A 14,495-nucleotide genomic window follows, 5' to 3' on the forward strand; every position below is an offset into this window, starting at 1 on the left:
ATATGGCCACTCCCCCTCGATAATGTCAGCACTTCCAGCCAGCCCCAGGCCCCAAGCACTTGATCATCTGAGCATTTCTGGCTATCCACGTGGCCCTTTCCCTTCAATGACCTCAGCATTTCCACCTGTTCTCCGGACCCCAAGCACTGATCCACGTGAGAACTTCTGGCTGTCCAGCTTTCCAAACTCCACTGATGATATGACAACTAAAAGCTGGTCACAGGGCCCCAACCTTTGTTCACGTGAGCATTTTCGGCTATTAACCCCCCTTGTTCGTCTGAACAATGACCCACAAGGCTGTCTCCTGAGCTCCTAAGAAGCGGGGTGACTTCCCAATCTCTGGAAGTTTGCTTTATGCGACTAACACCCACAGCCCCAGCTCAACTTCTGCTCACAGACTTACTCTTCCCAGTGGATAAGGTTACAGGCAAGCGGCTGCCAGCGCTCCTTTAAAACCTCCCTGGGCTCGATGAGGCCAGGGAACCCGCATGGTCCGCAACATGCGGGCACCTCACACTGAACTGACCTGGGACTCTGACAGTCCTGCCTGAGGTTTAGAAATGTGAGAAAAGGCAGTGTTGAGACCCTGAAAAGCCTTTCAATAATTGGCGTAAAGGCCTGCCCCTCCAGGCTCACTTACATTTTCCTGAGCCCTAATTCCCAGTTTTTCGCTTAATAATGGGGAACGCCCTTCCCTGAGAATAGGTACCATGTCCAAAATTCCAGCATATGGACCCATGGAAGTTGGGGCTTATGTGAACTCTAGCGACCCACCCTGGAATGCATTCATCTGGCTCTCGACTTGGTCCCTCCCCTTGATAACGTCAGCACTTCCGGACAGCCCAAGGGCCCCAAGCTCTTAAACACATGAGCATTTCTGGCTCTCCACGTGGCCCCTTCCCTCCAATAATGTCAGCACTTCCTGCTGGTCCCCGATCCCCAAGCACTTATCCATCTGAGTATTTTGGGCACTTCATTTGGCCACTCCCCCTCGATGACGTCAGCACTTTCTGCTAGTCACTGGTCCCCAAGCCCTTATCCACCTGAGCATTTCGGGCTCTTCTTGTGGCCAATCCCCTCGATGACCTCAGCACTTCCGGCCAGCTCAAGGCCCCAAGCACTTGTACAACTGAGCAATTCTGGTTATCCACGTGGCCCTTTTCCTACAATGACGTCAGCATTTCCTGCTAGTCTCCGGACCCCAAGCACTGATCCAACTGAGCACTTCTGGCTGTCCAGCTTTCCAAACTCCACTGATGATATGACCACTAAAAGGTGGTCACAGGGCCCCAACTTTTGTTCACGTGAGCGTTTTCGGCCATTAATCCCCCTTGTTCGCCTGAACAATGACCCACAAGGCTGTCTACTGAGCTCCTAAGAAGCGGCGTGACTTCGCAATCTCTGGAAGTTCGCTTAAGTGCCTAACACCCACAGCCCCAGCTCAACTTCTTCTCACAGACTTTCTCTTCGCAGCTCGGTAGGGTTCCTGGCAGGCGGCTGCCAGAACGCATTTAAAACCACCCTGGGCGTCGATGAGGACAGGGACCCCGCATGGTCCCCACCATGCGGGCACCTCCCACTGGAATGACCTGTGACTCTGACAGTCTTGCCTGTGGTTCTGAAATCTGGGAAAAGGCAGTGCTGAGACCCTGAAAAGCCTTTCAGTACTAGTCGTAAAGGCCTGCCACTCCAGGCTCATTTAGAGTTTCCCGAGGCCTTATTCCCAGTATTTTGCTTAATTAATGGTGAACGACCTTCCCTGAGAACCGGTACCATGTCCAAAATTCCAGAGCATGGACCCCTGTAAGTTGGGACTTTTGTGACCTCTAGAAACCCTCACTGGAATGCATTCACCTGGCTCTATACATGGTCCCTCCCCTTGATGACATCAGCACTTCTAGCCGGCCTGAGAGCCCCAAGCACTTGTCCACCTGAGCAATTCTGGCTCTCCACGTGGCCGCTTCCCTCCAATGATGTCAGCACTTCCTGCTGGTCCCTGGTCCCAAAGCCCTTATCCACCTGAGCATTTCGGGCTCTTAATGAGGCCACTCCCCCCCGATGACATCAGCACTTCCTGGAAGCCCCAGGACCCCAAGCATTTGAACAACTGAACATTTCTGGCTATCCACGTGGCCCTTTCCCTTCAATGACATCAGCATTTCCTGCTGGTCTCCGGACCCCAAGCACTGATCCAACTGATCACTTCTGGCTGTCCAGCTTTCCAAACTCCACTGATGATATGATCACTAAAAGCTGGTCACAGGGCCCCAACCTTTGTTCATGTGATTGTTTCGGCTTTTAACCCTCCTTGTAGCCTGAGCAATGACCCACAAGGCTGTCTACTGAACTCCTAAGAGGCGGGGTGACTTCCCAATCTCTGGAAGGTCGCTTAAGGGCCTAAGACCCACAGTCCCAGCTCAACTACTGCTCACAGACTTACTCTTCCCAGCTGGGTGGCGTTACAGGCAGGAGTCTGCCAGCACTCCTTTAAAACCTCCCTTGGCTTCGTGAGGCCAGGGACGCCCCATGGTACCCAACATGCTTGCAAATCACACTGGACTGACCTGGGACTCTGACAGTCTTGCCTGAGGTTTTGAAATCTGGGAAAAGGCAGTGTTGAGACCCTGAAAAGCCTTTCAGTACTGGGCGTAAAGGCCTGCCCCTACAGGCTCACTTACAGTTTTTTGCTTAATTAATGGGGAATGCCCTTCCCTGAGAACAGGTACCATGTCCAAAATTCCAGAGCATGGACCCATGGAAGTTGGGACGTTTATAACCCTAGCAACTCTCTCTGGAATGCATTCACCTGCCTCTTTACATGGCCCCTCCTCTTGATAACGTCAGCACTTCTGGACGGCCTGAGAGTCCCTAGTACTTGTCCACCTGAGCATTTATGTCTCTCCACGTAGCCCCTTCCCTCCAATGACGTCCGCATTTCCTTCTGGTCCAAGGTCCAAAAGCTCTTATCCACCTGAGCATTTCGGGCTCTTCATGTGGCCACTCCCTCTCGATGACGTCAGCACTTCCATACAGCCCCAGGGCCCCAAGCACTTCAACATCTGAGCATTTCTGATATCCATGTGGCCCTTTCCGTTCTATGACGTCAGCATTTCCTGCTGGTCTCCGGACCCCAAGCACTGAGCCACCTGAGCACTTCTGGCTGTCCAGCTTTCCAAACTCCACTGATGATATGATCACTAAAAGCTGGTCACAGGGCCTCAACCTTTGTTCACATGAGCGTTTTCGGCCATTAACCCCCCTTGTTCGCCTGACCAATAACCCACAAGGCTGTCTACTGAGCTATTAAGAAGCAGGGTGACTTCCCAATATCTGGAAGTTCGCTTAAGAGCCTAACACCCACAGCCACAGCTTAACTTCTGCTCACAGACTTACTCTTCCCAGCTCGGTAGGGTTACAGGCAGGCGATGGCAGAGCTCCTTTAAATCTCCCTGGGCGTCGATGAGGCCAAAGACCCCGCATGGTCCGCAACATGCGGGAAGCTCACTCTGAACTGACCTGGGACTCTGTCAGTCCTGCCTGAGGTTTTGAAATCTGGGAAAAGGCACTGTTGAGACCCTGGAAAGCCTTTCAGTACTGGGCGTAAAGGCCTGTCCCTGCAGGCTCACTTACAGTTTCCCGAGCCCTAAGTCCCAGTTTTTTGCTTAATTCATGAGGAACGCCCTTCCCTGAGAAGAGGTACCATGTCCAAAATTCCAGGGCATAGACCCAAGGAAGTTGGGGCTTTTGTGACCTCTAGCGACCCTCCCTGGAATGAATTCACCTGGCTCTATATGTGGCCCCTCCGCTTGATGATGTCAGCACTTCTGGCCGGCCTGAGAGCCCCAAGCACTTGTCCACCTGAGCATTTCTGGCTCTCCACGTGGCCCCTTCCAGCAAATGATGTCAGCACTTCCAGCTGTTCCCCGGTCTCCAAGCCCTTATCCACCTGAGCATTTCGGGCTCTTCATGTGGCACTCCCCTTCGATGACATCAGCACTTCCGGGAAGCACCAGGGCCCCAAGTATTTGAACACCTGTACATTGCTGGCTATCCACGTGGCCCTTTCCCTTCAATGACGTCAGCATTTTCTGCTTTTTCCTGACCCCAAGCACTGAGCCACCTGCACAATCCTTGCTATCCAGCTTTCCAAACTCCACTGATGATATGACCACTAAAAGCTGGTCACAGGGACCCAACCTTTGTTCAAGTGAGCGTTTTTGTCCGTTAACCCCCTTGTTCGCCTGACCAATGACCCACACTGCTGTCTGATGAGCTCCTAAGAAGCGGGGTGACTTCCCAATCTCTGGAAGGTCGCTTAAGGGCCTAACACCCACAGCCGTGCTCAAATTCGGCTCACAGACTTGCTCTTCCAACCTCGGTAGGTTTACAGGCATGCGGCTGCCAGCGCTCCTTTAAAACCTCCCTGTGCGTCCTTGAGGCCAGGGGCCCCGCTTGGTCCCTAACATGCGGGCACCTCACACTGGACTGACCTGGGACTCTGACAGTCCTGCCTGAGGTTTTGAAATCTGGGAAAAGGCAGTGTTGAGACCCTGAAAAGCAATTCAGTACTGTGTGTAAATGCCTGCCCCTCCAGGCTCACTTACAGTTTCCCGAGCCCTAAGTCCCAGATTTTTGCTTAATTCATGGGGAACGCCCTTCCCTGAGAACAGGTGCCATGTCCAAAATTCCAGAGCATGGACCCATGGAAGTTGGGGCTTTTGTGACCTCTAGCGACCCTCCCTGGAATGCATTCATCTGGCTCTCTACTTGGACCCTCCCCTTGATAACGTCAGCACTTCCGGAAAGCCCAAGGGCCCCAAGCACTTAAATACATGAGCATTTCTGGCTCTCCACGTGGCCCCTTCCCTCCAATAATGTCAGCACTTCCTGCTGGTCCCGGATCCCCAAGCACTTATCCATCTGAGTATTTTGGGCACTTCATTTGGCCACTCCCCCTCGATGACGTCAGCACTTCCGGGAAGCCCCAGGGCCCCAAGCATTTGAACACCTGAACATTTCTGGCTATCCACGTGGCCCTTTCCCTTCAATGACGTCAGCATTTCCTGCTGGACTCTGGACCCTAAGCACTGAGCCACCTGAGCACTTCTGGCTGTCCAGGTTTCCAAACTCAACTGATGATATGACCACTAAAAGCTGGTTACAGGGGCCCAAACTTTGTTCACGTGAGCATTTTCGGCCGTTAACCCCCCTTATTCGCCTGACCAATGACCCACAATGCTGTCTACTGAGCTCCTAAGAAGCGGGGTGATTTCCCAATATCTGGAAGTTAGCTTAAGGGCCTAACACCCACAGCCCCAGCTCAACTTCTGCTCACAGACTTACTCTTCCCAGCTAAATAAGGTTACAGGCAGGCGGCTCCCAGCACTCCTTGAAAAGCTCCCTTGGCGTCTGTGAGGCCAGGGATCCCGCATGGTCCCTCACATGCGGGCACCTCACACTGGACTCACCTGGGACTCTGAGAGTCCTGCCTGAGGTTTTGAAATCTGAGAAAAGGCAGTGTTGAGAACTTGGAAAGCCTTTCAGTACTGGGGGTAAAGACCTGCCCCTCCGGGCTCACTTCCAATTTCCCGAGCCCTAAGTCCCAGTATTTTGCTTAATTCATGGGGAACGCCCTTCCCTGAGAACAGGTACCATGTTCAAAATTCCAGAGCATGGACCCATGGAAGTTGGGGCTTTTGTGACCTCTAGCGAACCTCCCTGGAATGGATTCACCTGGCTCTCTATATAGTGGCTCCCCTTGATGACGTCAGCACTTCTGTCTGGCCGGAGAGCCCCAAACACTTGTCTACCTGAGTATTTCTGGCTCTACACGTGGCCCTTTCCCGCAAATGACGTCAGCACTTTCTGCTAGTCACTGGTCCCCAAGCCCTTATCCACCTGAGCATTTCGGGCTCTTCTTGTGGCCAATCCCCTCGATGACCTCAGCACTTCCGGCCAGCCCAAGGCCCCAAGCACTTTTACAACTGAGCAATTCTGGTTATCCACGTGGCCCTTTTCCTACAATGACGTCAGCATTTCCTGCTAGTCTCCGGACCCCAAGCACTGATCCAACTGAGCACTTTTGGCTGTCCAGCTTTCCAAACTCCACTGATGATATGACCACTAAAAGGTGGTCACAGGGCCCCAACTTTTGTTCACGTGAGCGTTTTCGGCCATTAATCCCCCTTGTTCGCCTGAACAATGACCCACTAGGCTGTCTACTGAGCTCCTAAGAAGCGGCGTGACTTCGCAATCTCTGGAAGTTCGCTTAAGTGCCTAACACCCACAGCCCCAGCTCAACTTCTTCTCACAGACTTTCTCTTCGCAGCTCGGTAGGGTTACTGGCAGGCGGCTGCCAGAACGCATTTAAAACCACCCTGGGCTTCGATGAGATCAGGGACCCCGCATGGTCCCCACCATGCATGCACCTCCCACTGGACTGACCTGGGACTCTGACAGTCTTGCCTGAGGTTCTGAAATCTGGGAAAAGGCAGTGCTGAGACCCTGAAAAGCCTTTCAGTACTAGTCGTAAAGGCCTGCTACTCCAGACTCATTTAGAATTTCCCCAGGCCTTATTCCCAGTATTTTGCTTAATTAATGGTGAACGCCCTTCCCTGAGAACCGGTACCATGTCCAAAATTCCAGAGCATGGACCCCTGTAAGTTGGGACTTTTGTGACCTCTAGAAACCCTCACTGGAATGCATTCACCTGGCTCTATACATGGTCCCTCGCCTTGATGACATCAGCACTTCTAGCCGGCCTGAGAGCCCCAAGCACTTGTCCACCTGAGCAATTCTGGCTCTCCACGTGGCCGCTTCCCTCCAATGATGTCAGCACTTCCTGCTGGTCCCTGGTCCCAAAGCCCTTATCCACCTGAGCATTTCGGGCTCTTAATGAGGCCACTCCCCCCCGATGACATCAGCACTTCCTGGAAGCCCCAGGACCCCAAGCATTTGAACACCTGAACATTTCTGGCTATCCACGTGGCCCTTTCCCTTCAATGACATCAGCATTTCCTGCTGGTCTCTGGACCCCAAGCACTGATACACCTGATCACTTCTGGCTGTCCAGGTTTCCAAACTCAAGTGATGATATGATCACTAAAAGCTGGTCACAGGGCCCCAACCTTTGTTCATGTGAGCGTTTCGGCTTTTAACCCTCCTTGTTCGCCTGAACAATGACCCACAAGGCTGTCTACTGAACTCCTAAGAGGCGGGGTGACTTCCCAATCTCTGGAAGGTCACTTAAGGGCCTAAGACCCACAGTCCCAGGTCAACTTCTGCTCACAGACTTACTCTTCCCAGCTGGGTGGCGTTACAGGCAGGATGCTGCCAGCTCTCCTTTAAAACCTCCCTGGGCGTCGATGAGGCCAGGGTCCCCGCATGGTCCCCAACATGCGGCACCATACACTGGACTGACCTGGAACTCTGACAGTCCTGCCTGAGGTTTTGAAATCTGGGAAAAGGCAGTTTTGAGACCCTGAAAAGCCTTTCAGTACTGGGATTAAAGTCCTGTCCCTCCAGGCACACTTAAAGTTTCCCGAGCCCTAATTCCCAGTATTTTCTTAATTATGGGGAACGTCCTTCCCTGAGAATAGGTATCATGTCCAAAATTCCAGAGCATGGACCCATGGAAGTTGGGGCTTTTGTGACCTCTAGCGACCCTCCCTTAAATATATTCACCTGGATCTCTATATGGCCCCTCCCCTTGTTGACGTCAGCACTTCTGGCTGGCCTGAGAGCCCCAAGCACTTGTGCACCTGAACATTTCTGGCTCTCCACGTGGCCTCTTTTTTCCAATGACGTCAACACTTCCTGCTGGTCCCCGGTCCCCAAGCCATTATCCACCTGAGCATTTCGGGCTCTTCATATGGCCACTCCCCCTCGATAATGTCAGCACTTCCAGCCAGCCCCAGGCCCCAAGCACTTGATCATCTGAGCATTTCTGGCTATCCACGTGGCCCTTTCCCTTCAATGACCTCAGCATTTCCACCTGTTCTCCGGACCCCAAGCACTGATCCACGTGAGAACTTCTGGCTGTCCAGCTTTCCAAACTCCACTGATGATATGACAACTAAAAGCTGGTCACAGGGCCCCAACCTTTGTTCACGTGAGCATTTTCGGCTATTAACCCCCCTTGTTCGTCTGAACAATGACCCACAAGGCTGTCTCCTGAGCTCCTAAGAAGCGGGGTGACTTCCCAATCTCTGGAAGTTTGCTTTATGCGACTAACACCCACAGCCCCAGCTCAACTTCTGCTCACAGACTTACTCTTCCCAGTGGATAAGGTTACAGGCAAGCGGCTGCCAGCGCTCCTTTAAAACCTCCCTGGGCTCGATGAGGCCAGGGAACCCGCATGGTCCGCAACATGCGGGCACCTCACACTGAACTGACCTGGGACTCTGACAGTCCTGCCTGAGGTTTAGAAATGTGAGAAAAGGCAGTGTTGAGACCCTGAAAAGCCTTTCAATAATTGGCGTAAAGGCCTGCCCCTCCAGGCTCACTTACATTTTCCTGAGCCCTAATTCCCAGTTTTTCGCTTAATAATGGGGAACGCCCTTCCCTGAGAATAGGTACCATGTCCAAAATTCCAGCATATGGACCCATGGAAGTTGGGGCTTATGTGAACTCTAGCGACCCACCCTGGAATGCATTCATCTGGCTCTCGACTTGGTCCCTCCCCTTGATAACGTCAGCACTTCCGGACAGCCCAAGGGCCCCAAGCTCTTAAACACATGAGCATTTCTGGCTCTCCACGTGGCCCCTTCCCTCCAATAATGTCAGCACTTCCTGCTGGTCCCCGATCCCCAAGCACTTATCCATCTGAGTATTTTGGGCACTTCATTTGGCCACTCCCCCTCGATGACGTCAGCACTTTCTGCTAGTCACTGGTCCCCAAGCCCTTATCCACCTGAGCATTTCGGGCTCTTCTTGTGGCCAATCCCCTCGATGACCTCAGCACTTCCGGCCAGCTCAAGGCCCCAAGCACTTGTACAACTGAGCAATTCTGGTTATCCACGTGGCCCTTTTCCTACAATGACGTCAGCATTTCCTGCTAGTCTCCGGACCCCAAGCACTGATCCAACTGAGCACTTCTGGCTGTCCAGCTTTCCAAACTCCACTGATGATATGACCACTAAAAGGTGGTCACAGGGCCCCAACTTTTGTTCACGTGAGCGTTTTCGGCCATTAATCCCCCTTGTTCGCCTGAACAATGACCCACAAGGCTGTCTACTGAGCTCCTAAGAAGCGGCGTGACTTCGCAATCTCTGGAAGTTCGCTTAAGTGCCTAACACCCACAGCCCCAGCTCAACTTCTTCTCACAGACTTTCTCTTCGCAGCTCGGTAGGGTTCCTGGCAGGCGGCTGCCAGAACGCATTTAAAACCACCCTGGGCGTCGATGAGGACAGGGACCCCGCATGGTCCCCACCATGCGGGCACCTCCCACTGGAATGACCTGTGACTCTGACAGTCTTGCCTGTGGTTCTGAAATCTGGGAAAAGGCAGTGCTGAGACCCTGAAAAGCCTTTCAGTACTAGTCGTAAAGGCCTGCCACTCCAGGCTCATTTAGAGTTTCCCGAGGCCTTATTCCCAGTATTTTGCTTAATTAATGGTGAACGACCTTCCCTGAGAACCGGTACCATGTCCAAAATTCCAGAGCATGGACCCCTGTAAGTTGGGACTTTTGTGACCTCTAGAAACCCTCACTGGAATGCATTCACCTGGCTCTATACATGGTCCCTCCCCTTGATGACATCAGCACTTCTAGCCGGCCTGAGAGCCCCAAGCACTTGTCCACCTGAGCAATTCTGGCTCTCCACGTGGCCGCTTCCCTCCAATGATGTCAGCACTTCCTGCTGGTCCCTGGTCCCAAAGCCCTTATCCACCTGAGCATTTCGGGCTCTTAATGAGGCCACTCCCCCCCGATGACATCAGCACTTCCTGGAAGCCCCAGGACCCCAAGCATTTGAACAACTGAACATTTCTGGCTATCCACGTGGCCCTTTCCCTTCAATGACATCAGCATTTCCTGCTGGTCTCCGGACCCCAAGCACTGATCCAACTGATCACTTCTGGCTGTCCAGCTTTCCAAACTCCACTGATGATATGATCACTAAAAGCTGGTCACAGGGCCCCAACCTTTGTTCATGTGAGCGTTTCGGCTTTTAACCCTCCTTGTAGCCTGAGCAATGACCCACAAGGCTGTCTACTGAACTCCTAAGAGGCGGGGTGACTTCCCAATCTCTGGAAGGTCGCTTAAGGGCCTAAGACCCACAGTCCCAGGTCAACTTCTGCTCACAGACTTACTCTTCCCAGCTGGGTAGAGTTACAGGCAGGATGCTGCCAGCTCTCCTTTAAAACCTCCCTGGGCGTCGAAGAGGCCAGGGACCCCGCATTGTCCCCAACATGCGGCACCAGGCACTGGACTGACCTGGAACTCTGACAGTCCTTCCTGAGGTTTTGAAATCTGGAAAAAGGCAGTTTTGAGACCCTGAAAAGCCTTTCAGTACTGGGATTAAAGGCCTGTCCCTCCAGGCACACTTAAAGTTTCCCGAGCCCTAATTCCCAGTTTTTTCTTAATTATGGGGAACGCCCTTCCCTGAGAACAGGTACCATGTTCAAAATTCCAGAGCATGGACCCATGGAAGTTGGGGCTTTTGTGACCTCTAGCGAACCTCTCTGGAATGCATTCACCTGGCTCTCTACATAGTCGCTCCCCTTGATGACGTCAGCACTTCTGTCTGGCCGGAGAGCCCCAAACACTTGTCTACCTGAGTATTTCTGGCTCTACACGTGGCCCCTTCCCGCAAATGACGTCAGCACTTTCTGCTAGTCACTGGTCCCCAAGCCCTTATCCACCTGAGCATTTCGGGCTCTTCTTGTGGCCAATCCCCTCGATGACCTCAGCACTTCCGGACAGCCCAAGGCCCCAAGCATTTGTACAACTGAGCAATTCTGGTTATCCACGTGGCCCTTTTCCTACAATAACGTCAGCATTTCCTGCTAGTCTCCGGACCCCACGCACTGATCCACCTGAGCACTTCTGGCTTTCCAGCTTTTCAAACTCCACTGATGATATGACCACAAAAAGCCGGTCACAGGGACCCAACCGTTGTTTACGTGAGTGTTTTCGACCATTAACCCCCTTGTTTGCCTGAACAATGACCCAAAAGGCTGTCTACTGAGCTCCAAAGAAGCGGGGTGACTTCCCAATCTCTGTAGTTCGCTTAAGGGCCTAACACCTACAGCCCCAGCTTAACTTCTGCTCACAGACTTAATCTTCCCAGCTGGGTAGGGTTACAGGCAGGGGCTGCCAGCGCTCCTTTAAAGGCTTCAGGGGCGTCGATGAGGCTAGGGACCCCGCATGGTCCCCAACATGCGGGCACCGCACACTGGACTGACCTGGGACTCTGAGAGTCCTGCCTGAGGTTTTGAAATCTAGGAAAAGTCAGTGTTGTGATCCTGGGAAGCCTTTCAGTACTGGGTGTAAAAGCCTACCCCGCCAGGCTCACTTAGAGTTTCCCGAGCCCTAATTCCTAGTTTTTTGTTTAATAATGGGGAACTCCCTTCCCAGAGAACAGGTACCATGTCCAAAATTCCAGAGCATGGACCCATGGAATTTGGGGCATTTGTGACCTCTAGCGACGCTTCCTAGAATGCATTCACTTGGCTCTCTACATGGCCCCTCCCCTTGATGACATCAGCACTTCTGGCCAGTCAGAGAGCCCCTAGTACTTGTCCACCTGAGCATTTCTGGCTCTCCACGTGGCCTCTTCCCTCCAATGATGTCAGCACTTCCTGCTGGTCCACGGTCCATAAAGCCTTATCCACCTGAGCATTTCGGGCTCTTCATGTGGCCACTAACCCTCGATGAAGTCAGCACTTCTGGCCAGCCCCAGGCCCCAAAAACTTGAACACCTGAACATTTCTGGCTATCCACGTGGCCCATTCCCTTCAATGACATCAGCATTTCCTGCTGGTCTCTGGACCCCACCCACTGATCCACCTGAGCACTTCTGGCTGTCTCGCTTTCCAAACTCCAATGATGATATGACCAATAAAAGCTGGTCACAGGGACCCAACCTTTGTTCACGTGAGCGTTTTTGGCCATTAACTACCTTGTTCGCCTCACCAATGACCCACAAGGCTGTCTACTGAGCTCCTAAGAAGCGGGGTGACTTCCCAATTTCTGGAAGTTAGCTTAAAGGCCTAACACCCACAGCCCCAGCTCAACTTCTACTCACAGACTTACTCTTCTCAGCTAAGTAGGGTTACAGGCAGGCGGCTGCCAGCGCTCCTGTAAAACCTCCCTGGGCGACGATGATGCCAGGGACCCCGCATAATCCCCAACATGCGGGCAGCTCACACTGGACTGACCTGGGACTCTGACAGTCCTGCCTGAGGTTTTGAAATCTTGGAAAAGGCAATGTTGAGATCCTGAAAAGCCTTTCAGTACTAGGCGTATATGCCTGCCCCTACAGGCTCACTTAGAGTTTCCTGAGACTTAATTCCCAGTTTTTTAGTTAATTCATGGGGAATGCCCTTCCCTGAGAACAGGTACCATGTCCAAAATTCCATCGCATGGACCCTTGGAAATTGGGGCTTTTGTGACCTCTAGTGACCCTCCCTGGAATGAATTCACCTGGCTCTAAACATGGCCCCTCCCCTTGATGGCATCAGCACTTCTGGTTGGCTGGAGACGCCCAAGCGCTTGTCAACCTGAGCATTTCTGGCTCTCCACGTGACCCCTTCCCTCCAGTGACGACAGCACTTACTGCTGGTCCCTAGTCCCATGCCCTTATCTACCTGAGCATTTCTGGCTCTTCATGTGGCCACTTCCCCTAGATGACGTCAGCACTTCCGGCCAGCCCCATAGCCCCAAGCATTTGAACACCTGAACATGTCTGGCTATCCACGTGGCCCTTTCCCTTCAATGACGTCAGCATTTCCTGCTGGTCTCCCGACCCCAAGCACTGATCCACATGAGCACTTCTGGCTGTCCAGTTTTCCAAACTCCACTGATGATATGACCACTAAAAGCTGGTCACAGGGCCCCATCCTTTGTTCACGTGAACGTTTTCGGCCGTTAACCCCCATTGTTCACCTGACCAATGACGCACAAGGTTGTCTACTGAGCTGCTAAGAAGCGGAGTGACTTCCCAATCTTTGGAAGTTCGCTTAAGGTCCTAAAACCCACAGCCCCTGCTCAACTTCTGCTCACAGACTTCCTCTTCCCAGCTAAGTAGGGTTACAGGCATGCGGCTGCCAGTGCTCCTTTAAAACCTCTCTGGGCGTCGATGAGGCCAGCGAACCCGCATGGTCCCCAACATGCGGGCACCTCACATGGACTGACCTGGGACTCTGACTGTCCTGCCTGAGGTTTTGAAATGTGGGAAAAGCCAGTGTAGAGACCCTAAAAGCCTTTAAGTACTGGGCGAAAATGCCTGCCCCTACAGGCTCACTTACATTTCGCGAGCCCTAATTCCCAGTTTTTTGTTTAATAATGGGGAACTCCCTTCCCAGAGAACAGGAAACATTTCCAAAATTCCAGATCATGGACCCATGGAAGTTGGGGCTTTTGTGACCTCTAGCGACACTCTGTGGAATGCATTTACCTGGCTCTCTACATGGCCCTTCCCCTTGATGACGTCAGCCCTTCTGGCTGGCCTGAGAGCACCAAGCACTTGTCCACCTGAGCATTTCTGTCTCTCCACGTGGCCCCTTTTCTCCAATGACGTCAGCACTTCCTGCTGGTCCCTGGTCCCCAAGCCCTTATCTACCTGAGCATTTCGGGCTCTTCATGTGGCCACTCCCCCTCGATGATGTCAGCACTTCCGGCCAGCCTCAGCCCCAAGCACTTGAACACCTGAGCATTTCTGGCTATCCACGTGGCCCTTTCCCTTCAATGACGTCAGCATTTCCTGCTTGTCTCCGGACCCCAAGCACTGATCCACCTGAGCAGTTCTGGCTGTCCATCTTTCCAAACTCCACAGATGATATGACCACTAAAAGCTGGTCACAGAGACCCAACCTTTGTTCACGTGAACATTTTCGCCATTAATACCCCTTTTTCGCCTCACCAATGACCCACAAGGCTGTCTACTGAGCTCCTAAGAAGCGGGTTGACTTCCCAATCTCTGAAAGTTTGCTTAAGGCCCTAACACCCACAGCCCCAGCTCAACTTCTGCTCACAGACTTACTCTTCTCAGCTCGGTAGGGTTACAGGCAGGAGGTTACCAGCGCTCCTTTAAAACCTCCCTGGGAATCAATGAGGCCAGGGACCCGGTATGGTCCCAACATGCGGGCACCTCACACAGGACTGACCTAGAACTCTGACAGTCCTGCCTGAGGTTTTGAAATCTGGGAAAAAGCAGTGTTGAGTCCCTAAAAATCCATTCAGTACTGGGCATATAGGACTGCCCCTCCAGGCTCACTTACAGTTTCCCTAGCCCTAAGTCCCAGTTTTTTGCTTAATTCATGGGGCATGCCCTTCC

The sequence above is a fragment of the Plecotus auritus genome (assembly GCF_963455305.1).
Source record: "Plecotus auritus genome assembly, chromosome: 2".
Classification (NCBI taxonomy): domain Eukaryota; kingdom Metazoa; phylum Chordata; class Mammalia; order Chiroptera; family Vespertilionidae; genus Plecotus; species Plecotus auritus.